Raw genomic sequence first — 15,049 nt, 5'->3', positions numbered from 1 at the left:
ATTGTCAATTTATTTGTATTATAACGCTGTAATCAACCATTTTCAAGTACTTTTTGAATAATGATGTAGGCTACTGTATAGGCTATGCTATATTTACATATAGCTGTAGTCAGCTATATGTAAATTATTGTTTTCCATTTTTCTTTTGATTAGTCACAAACACTGCATCTAATGCTGTGCAGTTTGTTATCTTTAAACTATTGATGTGTTATGTGCACATTATGTCATATCCACATAAAATAAATGAATTCATTGAAATAAAATCCTATTTGGCCCTTAATTTCTCAACCTCCCAACTGTTTGCGTGTTATGTTCCTCTGAAGAAACATTCTCTCAATGTTGTGTTTAAGTTATCATTTATACCTGTTCAATCCATTAAATCGGAATGACACATTTACATATATTAAGCCCATAAATTGTCCAGAATTGTAATATTAGACTTAACCTATTATTATTAACAAGACTTACGGATTTTATTATAATATTTTATAATAAATCCCACTATTCGGAACAGATTATAGCAAAATGTCCCTTATTGTTTGCACCCAAATTAAACAATTTAAAAGTTTCTTTACAATTAAACTTAATCTTTCCACTCAACCAAACCTCAGATCTCTGATGTGTTTTGAATTCAATAGCCTATAACACACCCCTAATTGCTATTACAAAAAGAAATTAATAACAAACGTATCAATAACTCGTATTGTAAATGACCAAAGCCAATCAAATGAGTGGCAGCCAGGAGGTTTAATCAGTCCAGGTCAAAGGTTGTTGTGTCCTGGTCCTTTCAGCAGACCAACAACAGGTACAGCTGAGAGGAAGGGCAGTGTTGTTATTCAGATGGTCGTGTTACTGACGGGGCCGGGGTCGTCGTTCAGGGAGGTAAGCTGGACCGAATATAAAGCGTCTCTCTGGCAAACCTAATATCTAGAGTAAAAAATAAATATTTTGTTCATTGATTAAATCTAAAACTTTCCTAGCAGAATTACTAGATTATCTTATAATTTTTGACCTCATTTGAACTGTGTTCATACAGAAACCAAAGCTGTCTCTAAAGACTAACCCAGGTTCTCAAGTGGGTCATGTTGTGTGAGAGAATTTGAGAGATAAGCACACAGCAAATGCCAAAGTGTTAAAATCCCAGAGTATTCATGACCAGAGTAGATTGTTTACACTTTGGTGTTGAATAGGCACTAAGTACATTTTTGGGGGTGTACCAGAAACACTCTTGGGTGTTGTCTCTAGTATAATGCTGGTGTAGAGTAATTTAAGTGTTTATTTTAGGATGATGGACTCCCTGAGTGTCCAACGGTTGATTGAAACTTTCCCGGCGGCACGTCGGTTTAGGTTTCGTTTCGTCATTGGCTCGCTGCGCCTTCTCATTGGTTGAATCTAGAGACATGTGACCGTTTGTCCTCTTCCACACTACGCGGCCGGCAATCTGTTTCGGCAGAGACGGTTGACTAGAGAGGATCGAATCAATATCGCCAAGGAATTGTTCCGAGTGAGCGAAGACATGTTTGAACTTCACGGGAATGTAAACAGGTAAGAAAAGTACCAAGTGAATAATGCACAGGGTTTCTATGTTTCATAGTTAGTTGTGCATGTGTCCTTCATAGGTCAGAAATTGTATTCATAATGGGTCTTAAGAAGGTATTAAATTCTTAAATTTAACTTGTTCAAACCTGCAGAAACCCTGAATGCAGAATATTCAGCATTTCTTCGTCTTTTAGATCTGATAACCAACTTATAAATGCTAACGATTTTAGCTAACGTCAAACTTAATGGCCAATGCTAATGAGGCACACGTCTTCAATTTAGCTAACGCCTCGTTACCATTTTTAGCTAATGCTAACGAGGCACGTGCTTTAATTTAGTGGGAGCGTGTCTATGTTCCCCGGGTCCTATGTTCCCCGGGTCCTATGTTCCCCGGGTCCTATGTTCCCCGGGTCCTATGTTCCCCTCTTTGTATGAGACTGGGGAACATAGGACCCTTTTTTTTTTAAAGGGTCTATGATAATAACCTGTTTGTATTTGGCCACCTTTTTAGATGCTGACTATTTATTGACAAGAACTTTTTGAACCTTTTATGTTGTGTCATGTGCTTTCATCAGGTGTATTTCATGCTCAAAGTATGTGCTCTCCCTTTTCAGGTTGGGATAGTGACATGGCCTCATTTCTCCTGCTGGTCTACCTCCTGCCACCACCTCCAAGTGGAAAGAAGGGAGCTGTAAAAATCAGTATCCGGGAAGCTGTGGATCGTGTAGTGAAGTTTCACAGGGTAATTGTATCCTGATAATTTTTATTTAATTTTTAAAGGTCCCATGGCATGCCGCCAGAGCTTGTGTGTTGCTGATGGATGTCACAATCTCTGTGTTTGCCAATCTACATCGAGTCTTGAAAACAAAATGGCGTTGACGGGTGATCTACTGATGGTATTGTGTGTATAAAATGTACTTTTTAATAAACAATCTGTACACTTACAAAGTTCTCAATGCCTCGTTTTATATGTTAATACCCTTATTGAACTACCAAAGAAGTGTCGGGCTATTTCCAGCCTTTTAAATGGTTTAAAATAGCGATTTAGTTTTTACCATAACCACTGCCCCCATTGTTCCAAGTTTATAGCGTTTTGATAGAATCGGCTAAAAACAGCCAACTGAAGAAAGCGTCTATATGTGTTTTTTTGTGCTCCAAAACGAACGTTTCAACTCATTATCATACAAAACATATCCCAAATCCGTTTTACACCGGAATTCCCCTTTAATTGGTTGACAGGGACACATTTATTTATTTATTTTCAAGTTGTTTGTTACATCATATAAATGTAAAACGATAGTTACGTATGTAACTACGGTTCTATGAATTCCGGATGACCGCCAGAGGCGGTGCTTTAGCACTGGATGTTCCATCTCGCGCATGCGCAGGTCGAGTAATTATACCAAAAAAGTCACCTGTGACACCTGGGTGACCCGAGAAAGTCTATATATTCCGGAGTCACCCGAGGTTCTGTTCCAACTGGATCTTCTCGCGGAATCTGAGAAGTCTGAGTGACAGAGAACTCTGGCGGTCATCCGGAATTCATAGAACCGTAGTTACATACGTAACTATCGTTCTATTTCATTCCTACTGACCGCCAGAGGCGGTGCTTTAGCACTGGATGACTAATACCAAAAAGGTCACGAAGAGTGCTCACTTCAATCAAGGGCTCGAAGCCGTCGACAAGACAGCCGTCGCCACAGGATGAGGAGCAGCGACATTAACCCTGTAGTATCGGGCAAACGTACATGATGAGGACCATGTAGCCGTGGAGCAAATGTCCTGAAGTGGAACCCCCTTCAAGGCAGCCCATGATGTAGCCATACTCCTGGTAGAGTGGCACTTAACGGCAACGGGGCCCAGGGAGCCCCTGTGCCCTATAGGCATTCAAGACCACATCCACAACCCAGTGGGAGAGTCTCTGTTTCGACAGGGCAGCCCCCTTCCTGCAGCCCCCGTAACAGACAAAGAGGTTATCCGTCTTACGCAAGCTGGTTGTCGCTTCAACATATGCCCTAAGCGCCCGCACCGGGCACAACAGGTCTGACACTCTTTCTGCACCCCCTGGAGAGCCTGGGGGATTGAAAGCAGCCAACTCGATTGATTGGTTTACATGATGGGGAGACAATCGTTTGGGTAGGAAGGATGGGTTCGGCCAGAGCACCACTCCTGACCCATCTGCGTGCCAGCGCAAACATGCCTGGCTCACTGACAAGGCATGGAGTTCACCGACCCGTTTTGCAGTCGCAAGGAGAAATGCCGTCTTCATGGACAGCCGCGTCAGGTCTGCCTGACTTAGTGGCTCAAATGGGGGTAGACATAAGGACCTCAGAGCTACTTGCAGGTCCCATGATGGTGCCCTCAGGGATCGTGGCGGTTGAAGCCTCTGGGCCCCCTTCAGAAACTGCCTGATTAGGTAGTGGGACCCTACCGTCTGGTTATCCACCCTTGCGTGTGTGGCCGAGATCGCGGCCATATAACGCGCAGGGTAGACGCAGCTCTTCTGTTGTCCAACACAGACTGCAGAAAGTGTAGTATCACTACCACTGAGCAAGTCTCCAGGACTTCGCCCCGCGCCACGCACCACTGGGCGCAAGACGTCAGCAGCGGGTCCTGTCTCTCAGGGGCCACACGCACAGCCGCAGGCGGCCCGGATTCGTGTGCCATATGCGTCCGCCTACCTGAGACAGAAGGTCCTGTCTCTCTGGGAGGCACCAAGGCCCTCCGTTGAGGAGTTTCAATAATGGTGAACCATGGCCTTCCTGGCCAATGTGGAGCCACCAGAAGTAGGCTGTAACAGCCACGCTGGCATTGGGGGAAATGCATAAAGCAGGCTGTCTGGCCCAGCATAAGCCAGAGCGTCCTGCCCTAGGGGACTGGTCCTCTCCGTCAAGGAGAACCAAAGGGGACAGTGGGTGGTCTCTTCGGAAGCAAAGAGATCCGCCACTGCCCTGCCATTCCTGTCCCAAATCATCCCCACCACCTCCGGATGGAGTCTCCACTCTCCGGGGGGTGGCCCTTGGCGAGAGAGAAGGTCTGCCGCTGTGTTCCGGACACCTGGAACATGGACAGCCCTCAGGCTTAGAAAATGGGGGAACGCCCACGGAAGGAGCATTTGCGTGACCCGCAGGCTCTGCCTCGATCTGGTGCCCCCCTGATGGTTGACGTGGTAGACTGTGGAGGTGTTGTCTGTCCGGACAAGAACATGTCGGTCCCTCAGAACTGGAAGGAAGTGCCTGAGAGCTAAGAACACCGCAAGGAGTTCCAGCACATTTATATGCTCCAGTCTCTGCTGGGCATCCCACTGGCCTCTGACAGTCCTGCACTGCCATACTGCACCCCAGCCGGAAAGGGAGGCGTCCGTCTCCACAACCTCCCGCCGGGAAGCTATCCTCCCTAAGGGCGACCACGCAAACAGGTATGCCCTCTCTTTCCAGGGTCTGAGGGCCCGAAGGCACCGCCCAGACACCCTGACCATCTTGAGTCTCTGCCACTTGGGGTCCAAGTGGAGACCATTCACCCAGATCTGCAGGGTACGCAATTCCAGAAGGCCTAGTGGGACCACCATGGATGCTGAGGTCAGCATACCTAACAGCCGCAGGAAGAGGCTGTATTCCAGCAACCTCCCCCGCCTGAAGCGCTGTAGCAGCTGCAAAATGGTAGCTACGCGCTTTGGAGAGAGGCAGGCTCGCATGGCCACCGAGTCGAGCACCAGCCCCAGATAGCTCACAACCCGACATGGTGTAAGGTTGCACTTGGTAAAGTTGACCATAAGGCCAAGCCGGTCCACATGGCTGAGGAGCATGGCTGTGTCCCTGACCGCCTGCTCCCGAGTTGGGGAAATTACCAACCAGTCGTCCAGGTATGGCAGTATCGCCATACCTGTGGCCTGTAATGGTGACAGGGCTGCTGCTACACACAGTGTAAATATACGCGGGGCCAGAGACAGCCCGAACGGAAGAACCGGTACAGAACTGGTACACCTTGCCCAGAAAACAAAGCGGAGGAACCGCCTGCGACGTTGGGTAATAGAGACGTGAAAGTAAGCGTCTTTCAGGTCTATTGATACGAACCAGTCCCCCTGAGCGATAGCCTGGAGGACGTCCGCAACATGCAGCATGTGGAAGGGAAGAACCTTGAGGGACTGATTCAGCCCTCTCAAGTCCAGAATGGGGCGAAACCCGCCATCCTTCTTCGGTACCAGAAAGTAGGTTGAGTAGAACCCATCGAGCTGTTCTTGTGGTTCTACTACTTCGATAGCACCCTTCCCAAGGAGGGTGGCTACTTCCTGTCTCAGGACCAGGGATCTGTCGGGATTGGTGACCACGGTAACCTTGATCCCGCTGAAAGTTGGGGGCCGGCGTCGGAATTGGAGCATGTCCCCGTTGGATAGTGTGGACACTATCCAAGGGTCTGTGGTCTGCTCTTGCCAGTAGCTCAGGTGCTGCTCAGAAAAGCGCCCGACGGCTGGCCCTTGGAATTTAGTACCTACCTGAAGGGGGCGGCGGTTGGGCGCCGAACCTCTTGGCGCCTGAAATGCCACGCATTTCAGGCGCAGAGCTACGGCGCTGGTCAGCCCGTGCTGAGAAGTGCTGGCCCCTCAATTGTCCACCTGAACGTGGTTGAGAGCTATTGGCACGGGGTACCGCAGAGGCCACCGGCCTAGAATGAAGCCGAGGTGCACGCCGTAAGCTAGCAAACTGCTGGCTAGCCTGGCCAACCTGTACACACCTGGAGCGTACACCTGTACGCTCCAGGGCCTGAAGAGCAGCTGGCCCAACCGTCTGGCCTGGGACCACTGGAAGAGAACGGAGGGTCCGTCGACACACCTCCGACAGGGGTGACTGCGCCAGCTAAACCTGGCGGCGCGCCAACGTAACAGTTGACATTAACCTGCCTAGCTCCCTAGTCATGTACGCAAAAGTTTGCAGTGAAGCATCACTGAGGGTCTTTGCTAAAGGATCAGCACTTGACCCCCGTATAGTCTGAGACAGCGCCAGAACGATGTGAGAAAGCAAATTCCCAAGACGTCCCACACGGGCAGCAACTCCTGGTAAGGAGGTCATCTGTAATCCGGCACTGGGGCCGAGGGCAGCGCGCATCGGTTCTCAGAGCCTCGTCCGGGGAGACAACCAGGGACGCTATAGCAGGCTCAATCGGAGCCAACCGGTCCAAGCCATAAGAATCAGCATTGGCCCTAGTTGCCAGACCTCTGCCATCACTAGTGCGCTGGGAGAGAGCCCTTGAATCTGGCCAGCATCTATGAAGCTCTGCGATGTAGGGCTCAGAGGGGGGCAAAGAGAAAACGGAAGGTTGAGCGGCCTGTGGAAAAAAGGCGTTCACAGGTGCAGATGAAACAGGAGCTTCATCCAACCCCAGCCTTGCCAGGGCCATTCGCACGGCTGGTCTAACAGTGTCGCGGCCGGACACTGACCCTCTAGCCGAGCAGCCCCGAGACCCTTGAGAGAACGCCTGAGAGGCAAGGGACGCTTGCTCTTCCTCCTCTGCAAAGAGGCTACAGGACGCAGCTGTAAACAGCATGTCATCCTCTGTATAAGTGGGTTGCGCAGACGCAGGGGCCGCGGCTGGTACACCCTGAGCTGGTTGAAGGTTCTGTAGGAGGGCTTTAATCTGACCAAGACCCGAAGGGGGCAACCCTGGTCTGCCCTCCACCTCAGCCAACCTAGCTAGCCTCAGTGCATGAGGCATGAAACTACAGTTCATGCACACTGGTCATGGCCATCCTCCGCCTGCAGGGAGGCCATGAAGGCGACACACTATGGGCGCTTAGCATGTCGGCAAATTAATTGCAAGCAAATTAATCAGTAGGCTAGGCAATCGAGCTTTAGGCGAGAGCACCTGAGCAACGACGCGACACCCCGACAATAACAGTGACAGCAAGCTACAGGCGAGAGCACCCGAGCGACGCGACACCCCGACAATAACAGTGAAGGCAAGCCTTGGAAACCCAAGCAGCCCACTGGAGAGAAAATTAACACAGGCTAGGCAATCGAGTTTTAGGCGAGAGCACCCAAGCAACGACGCAACAGCCCGACAATAACAGTGACGGCGAGCTACAGGCGAGAGCACCAGAGCGACGCGACACTCCGACAATAACAGTGACGGCGAGCCTTGGAAACCCAAGCAGCCCACTGGGGAGAAAATTAACACAGGCTAGGTAATCGAGTTTTAGGCGAGAGCACCCAAGCAACGACGCGACAGCCCGACAATAACAGTGACGGCGAGCTACGGGCGAGAGCACCCGAGCGACGCGACACTCCGACAATAACAGTGACGGCGAGCCTTGGAAACCCAAGCAGCCCACTGGAGAGCAAATTAACACAGGCTAGGCAATCGAGTTTTAGGCGAGAGCACCCAAGCAACGACGCGACAGCCCGACAATAACAGTGACGGCGAGCTACAGGCGAGAGCACCAGAGCGACGCGACACTCCGACAATAACAGTGACGGCGAGCCTTGGAAACCAAAGCAGCCCACTGGGGAGAAAATTAACACAGGCTAGGCAATCGAGTTTTAGGCGAGAGCACCCAAGCAACGACGCGACAGCCCGACAATAACAGTGACGGCGAGCTACGGGCGAGAGCACCCGAGCGACGCGACACTCCGACAATAACAGTGACGGCGAGCCTTGGAAACCCAAGCAGCCCACTGGAGAGCAAATTAACACAGGCTAGGCAATCGAGCTTTAGGCGAGAGCACCCGAGCAACGACGCGATACCCCGGCAACAACACAGTGACGGCGAGCCTTGGTAATCCAAGCAGCCCACCGGAGAGCAATCAGCGCAGGCTAGGCAATCAAGCTACAGGCGAGAGCACCCGAGCAATAATGCGCCCGACAATAGAGTGACGGCGCCAGGAAAATACAGTGACGGCTTTTGGAAACCCAAGCCACTCACTGGCGATTAATCAAAGCGCGCAACTGGCTGAATAAATACAGTGACGGCGGCTTGGACCCCAAGCCGCGCACTGGCGCATACAAATGAGCAACCGGGCTTAGGCGAACGCACCCGAGAAACGGTGCGAGACCGAAAGAATAACACAGCGACTGAAAACCAGCCGCCAATTAATGCTCTCAGCAAATTAAAGCAAAGGGTAGAAAGGTGAAATCAGCTGCCGCGCTAGCCGACGGATAGTCGACTACGCGTAGCCTACACACTTTACTCACCCCTGCCGAATCAAACAAATTGCAAGTCGCAGCCCTTGGTGGACGAAGTCAAATCGAGGCACCAACCCTTGGGTTACAAGGCTACTTGCGACAAGCTAATATGGTATCTCTTACAACAAACAATGTTTGTGTGTCCTGCTAGTACGCTACCGCGAGAAAATAGAAGGAGCAGAACCTCGGGTGACTCCGGAATATATAGACTTTCTCGGGTCACCCAGGTGTCACAGGTGACTTTTTTGGTATAATTACTCGACCTGCGCATGCGCGAGATGGAACATCCAGTGCTAAAGCACCGCCTCTGGCGGTCAGTAGGAATGAAATAGAACTAAATATGGTTCTTGATGTAAAATAATGAAAGTTTAACTAATGTTAACTATATTATATATGTATGCACTGTAACAACAGCAGCAATAATCTAATGTGTAGACTATTCATTCATGAAGTGTTGATAATTCACCTCAAAGGTGTTGGTTGTACACCAGTCAGAGTACATTCTCACTCTAGAAGTATTAAATAATCAGCTCTGCGAAGTGCTACAAAGCACTGACTTGGAGTACATATTTTCTCTCTCTGGGGTTCTAGGTTTACACTGCAGGTGTAAGGAAGCACTGAATGAGTGCCCAAAAGTACCACTAATGGAGTACATTTGCACTCTCAAAGTGTTCAAATCTAACTCTAAATTTGGAGTACATATTTTGCTCTTCTAACAGTGTTCAGTGAACACTGAACTCTTGGACCTATATATACCCCGACATGAGTGTTACATGTACACCTATAGAGTACAATGTACACTGGGACTTTTGCTGTGCAGACTGGGAAACATAGCGTGTGTTGCTGAACAAAAAATTAAAAGCTATAACATAAGTCCGTCGTCTGGTTAGTTAAGAGGACATGGTCGTCTTTGACTCTCTCAGATTGCAGAGGTCTAGAGGTCATGTTTTATGAGCGATTCAAGGTAATTTAGTAGTCATTTATTATCAGTTATCATCTTCATGTGCTTTTACGAACTGAGAACATTGTTGTAGTGTCTGACACTGGCCACTAGATGTCAGGGTAAGGTCTCTGTTCGAAGCCGATTCAAAGGCACATTAACCTTGGCTCTAGTCTGCTTACTGAGCACGTATTAGGAGTATTAGCTAAGAGCCAATAAAGCCACACACACACTCATGCACCCCCATCCACACACACACACACACACACACACACACACACACACACACAGCACTCCCTTGTGTTTGAGGATATGTCTGAGGATTAGCCTATATACTAGAAACTACAGCATTGTGAATGCACTTTAATCGGTTCACCTGCCAGACACATCTTGAAGAGTTAGAACATGAGGCCTACTCTTCAAGCTTAAATTAATTTAAAAAAAACACCTGACTTAATTGTTTGGCTCTCTGAACTCCTTTCAGTCTGACGACCCGGTGAAGACACAGGCGATGAACCGGCTCAGCATCTACGTCACACCTGTTTCCTCCATTTTGGATGTGGGATAATTTCAGCTGGACTTGGACCACCATCTTCATGAAGACATACTTTCGTCATGAAGAGTACAACTCAAAAGCTCTGTTCAATGATTGCTCTGTTCACAACAGGGTACATTCGTTAACTGTTTAACATTAGTTCATGTGGTAATAAGTAAAGTTTATTATATACCATCAGTATAGGGGTTAGGGATAAGTCTTTGTATGATAGTTCAGTTGATCTGAGCAGTAAAACTCTAGTGGAGATCTCCGTCATACAGTCATCGTATTAAACCTGACCGATTATAAGATAAACGGTTGTGATTGGCCGGGGTTAGGTGTGTAATGAATGAATAAATACCGTAGTAAACATGAACCCCTAGTTTACATTAACACCATTAGTAAACATGAACCCTATCGCCTAGTTAACATGGACACCATTAGTTAACATGAACACCATCAACTAGTGAACATGAACACCATCACCTAGTGAACATGAACACAATTAGTTAACATGAACCCTATCACCTAGTTAACATGGACACCATTAGTTAACATGAACACAATAAGTAAACATGAACCCTATCACCTAGTTAACATGGACACCATAAGTCAACATGAGCAACATCACAACACCATCAGTGAACATGAACACAATTAGTAAAGGATCACCAAATCTTAAATGAATTGTAATTAACCATTATTTTATTGTTAATTAACTTCAGTTAGTGTTTATTACTGCATAAACAAATGTTACTTGATGTACCCTTTCTGTAAAGTGTTCTTACGATTAGTTATAATATTATTAATTATTAATTATTAATTAAAGTGTTTAGTTGGATTCTAAGCATTCATTTGGTAGATATGTATCCTGACACTGGTAGTTGTTTGTTTCCTGTGACTATGTTCTCGTATTCCCGGTAGATTTGCAACCAGTGGCAACCTGGGCATCGTTCCTCCCTCACGGGGCCCATTCCACCCCGGTCCAGCAGAGGGCGCCTCCCCTCATCCCGACACGCTACTATTAAGGGATTTACACCCTTTTATTAAAAGGGACTTACAGTGAAATCACGTCAGTAGCAGGTCAGGGATCAGCATCTTTCACAGGGATACCAAGGTGGAGGGAAAATCCTACCCCTTGTATGTAAACAGCACATCACTTACTAACTGACTATCTGAAGTCTTTTCTCCAAAATCTGTTATATATAAAGTCTACGTCATAAATACATATGTAACTATCATGTAACTACTATGATAGTTATACTATAACTATTACACAATACAGGCCCTGCTGTCACAGCCAATAGCCAAATATCCACAACATTTGAGTAGATTTCCTATACGGTAGCATAGATCTCACTTTGGCTGTGGGACCTTTAATGAATCCTACCCTATTACCCACCTTTTATAGGCCATGAAGACCACATTGGGTCACATTATGAATAGTGATGGAAATCCACCTGTGTGTGTTATCCAGTAATAACACATTAACATAGTCTTCACAAAAGTTTGTATTGTTCACTGATTGCAGAATACATTATTTTATATTATCTAGGAAAACTTCTTAAATTGTCATGGTATGAGTGGCTAGTCGTGGTGACATCTCTCTCTCTCTCTCTCTCTCTCTCTCTCTCTCTCTCTCTCTCTCTCTCTCTCTCTCTCTCTCTCTCTCTCTCTCTCTCTCTCTCTCTCTCTCTCTCTCTCTCTCTCTCTCTCTCTCTCTCTCTCTCTCTCTCTCACACACATATATCCCTCTCTCTCTTTCTCTCTCAATTTATAATTCAATTCAAAAAAGCTTTATTGGCATGAAAAATAAACATTTACATTGCCAAAGCAGGTAAACAATAAAGAGGTCAAAGTATAAAACGTAAAATACAAAATAGATAAACATATTGTTCTCTCTCTCTCTCTCTCTCTCTCTCTCTCTCTCTCTCTCTCTCTCTCTCTCTCTCTCTCTCTCTCTCTCTCTCTCTCTCTCTCTCTCTCTCTCTCTCTCTCTCTCTCTCGCTCTCTCTCTCTCTCGCTCTCTCTCTCCTCCCTCTCTCTGCAGCCGTCCTCCTCCTCACCGTACGTGACGTCGTTTCCTCTGTCCAACATGGCGCAGGCAGGTTGTTAACGGCCATCGAAGGGATTTACCCCACCTTACGTGTGTATCTATGTGTGTGTGTTAGGGGCATTGATCCAGGCGTGCCGGTCTTGTAGCTCGGTGCAGACTCCGGTCCAGACCCCGGGACAGCCTCACGGTTCCGCCCCGGTCTCGGTGCGACATGTATGAGGGCAAAAAGACGAACATGTTCCTCACCCGGGCTCTGGAGAAGATCCTAGCCGACAAGGAGGTCAAAAAGGCTCACCACTCCCAGCTCCGGAAAGCCTGCGAGGTGGCATTGGGTGAGTTACATCATATATATGATATATATCATGTTTCTATGGCTGGTATTGTTCCGGTTCTGGCCTCGCTGGTTTGGACACGTCATGCCCGGACTGCTGCTCCGCTCCTCGGCTACAATGTCGCAGCGGCACGGTGCTATGCCCTGTGATACGGGGCATCTAGCCCGGTTCAAAACCCTAGCAAAAACCCAGGATTTTGTTAGTTTGAACTGTCCATGACGATCCACAAGGACGAGCAGGGTTCGGGTTTGGATCCTGGTCTGTGTGGAAACCATCCCCCTGAAAACACGGAAATGGTGCAAAACGGGTGGGTGGTGAGCCGGAGACTCTCCCCGGTGGACAGGCCGGGAAGAGATAAAGTTAGGCCGGAAAACAATGCGTGTCATCGGGCTAGTGGATTTATTTAAATATTCCGTTGAGCGATGCTTCTTAAAATACTTATTGGTTATGAGGCGATGGCCCGGTGTCTCTTCCTGGGGGGATAGGTGTCTCTGGTTGGGAGTGACAGGGGTCTCTGGTGGGGCTAGTGTATTGAGGACATATTGCCTAGTCATGTCTACTGTTTCCCTGTCTCTTCCTGGGCCTCTATGAAGGTTTAAACTCTAAATATCGTACGGTGGTGACATTTGATAGCTGTCACTTCATGGCAGGTGTATTACAAACAAAAAGTTACTTCCTACTTACATCGTAGTCTCTCTCTCTCTCTCTAACGAGATTGATTGACATGGAAAATAAGCATTGCTATTGATATCCATAGGTATATTCTCTGTTTATCTCTACCTTACATTGAGTTTGTGAGTTCACAACGTGCATGCACATGCCTCCATATTTAATGAACAGGTTGTTAGTAAAAGCTCAGATTGTGAGCTTCTTCATACACAAGTCGTGCTCTGTTTCCACACGAGGACCTGTTGTGTGGCCAGATCCTTGACCGGTAACTGGCCTGTTTGGGTCTGTTTTGCTATGGGAGTAATTTGACACTCCCAGAGAACAACGGCGGTCTGCAAGAGCCCTCTGATGCCATCTCAGCGCTAGCAGTCGTTAGGGAAGTTAAAGGCTTCAAGGCAATCCCCGTTCTCCCAGTCTGTCTGTCTGTGCCCTCCCAGTCTGTCTGTGCTCCCAGTCTGTCTGTCTGTGCTCCCAGTCTGTCTGTCTGTGCTCCCAGTCTGTCTGTCTGTGCTCCCAGTCTGTCTGTCTGTCTGTGCTCCCAGTCTGTCTGTCTGTCTGTGCCCTCCCAGTCTGTCTGTCTGTGCCCTCCCAGTCTGTCTGTCTGTGCTCCCAGTCTGTCTGTCTGTGCTCCCAGTCTGTCTGTCTGTCTGTGCTCCCAGTCTGTCTGTCTGTGCTCCCAGTCTGTCTGTCTGTGCCCTCCCAGTCTGTCTGTCTGTGCCCTCCCAGTCTGTCTGTCTGTGCTCCCAGTCTGTCTGTCTGTGCTCCCAGTCTGTCTGTCTGTGCCCTCCCAGTCTGTCTGTCTGTGCTCCCAGTCTGTCTGTCTGTGCTCCCAGTCTGTCTGTCTGTGCTCCCAGTCTGTCTGTCTGTCTGTCTGTGCTCCCAGTCTGTCTGTCTGTGCTCCCAGTCTGTCTGTCTGTCTGTCTGTCTGTCTGTGCTCCCAGTTTGCCTGTATCCTCTCTATTCGTCTCTCCCCTCCACTGGGAGGAGACTGGAGGAGACGCAGGGTGTAGAAGGTTAGGCGAGGACACTCTTGGAAGCGTCGAGGCTCTTTGTGGAGTTCGCTTAACATGCAGGATTAGTGAGGCACGCGCTAGTTGGCCGAGTCTGCGAGGCCGCAACACAATCCCCGGCTATACACTTACCTCCTTCAGGGATTGTTGTCCCTATCTCGCAAGATAAGGCACACCTACAACACGGAAACGTAATCCCCCAGGCGTGTATTTATCGCAGACGACACTGAATATTCTTTGTGGTGTTGTTGTTTTTTGGTTCCACTCGTTCACTTGTGATGACACGTGCGGTTCATCCTGAGACGAAGCGCAGGAGCAGGGGCGACTCCAGCACGGTCGCCTGCGTATCAAAACAACTGGGTGACCCAGTACACTGCGTTACGTAACCTCCTTGGAGTGTGTGTGCACGGAGCTCAGAGCCATCTCCAAGAGAGGGGGAGAGAGATGGAGATGGAGGTGGTGGTGGTGGGTAGAGAGGGTGATAGGGGAGGAGAGCGAGATAGAGGGAGGGAGGGAGGGAAAGGGGGAGAGAGTGAGAGCATGTCAGTGCCGCCGCTGTCCTGTCCACTGGCATTGTGAGTCCTTGTCACAGTAGTCCACTAGTCCAGCCGTGAACTGACATTTCTGTTTTAGTTTTTGTTAAAGCAGCCAGATTTGTAATACGCCTCTGTTACAAAGAGAAACCTTGAGACAGACCTGAGTCATTGATTCGATTTTTGTGCCTGTTTGGTCACCACGTTTAAAATAACTTCACATTTAAATCACCACAGTATTTGCTCCACAGTGCTCGAC

General features: G+C 48.3%; 1 long non-coding RNA gene across 1 annotated transcript; it reads left to right on the top strand.

Moving 5' to 3' along the window:
• Nucleotides 1–766: 766 nt before the first annotated feature.
• On the top strand, nt 767–11,887 carry LOC132452098 (uncharacterized). Its single transcript, XR_009524237.1, has 3 exons — nt 767–882; nt 10,140–10,323; nt 11,115–11,887. It is a non-coding gene; the product is annotated as an uncharacterized LOC132452098 (long non-coding RNA).
• Nucleotides 11,888–15,049: the final 3,162 nt, after the last annotated feature.

The sequence above is a fragment of the Gadus macrocephalus genome, chromosome 23 (genome assembly GCF_031168955.1).
Source record: "Gadus macrocephalus chromosome 23, ASM3116895v1".
Classification (NCBI taxonomy): Eukaryota; Metazoa; Chordata; class Actinopteri; order Gadiformes; family Gadidae; genus Gadus; species Gadus macrocephalus.
The sequence above is the reverse complement of the archived record's forward strand: the minus strand, read 5'-3'. Positions and strand labels throughout refer to the sequence as shown.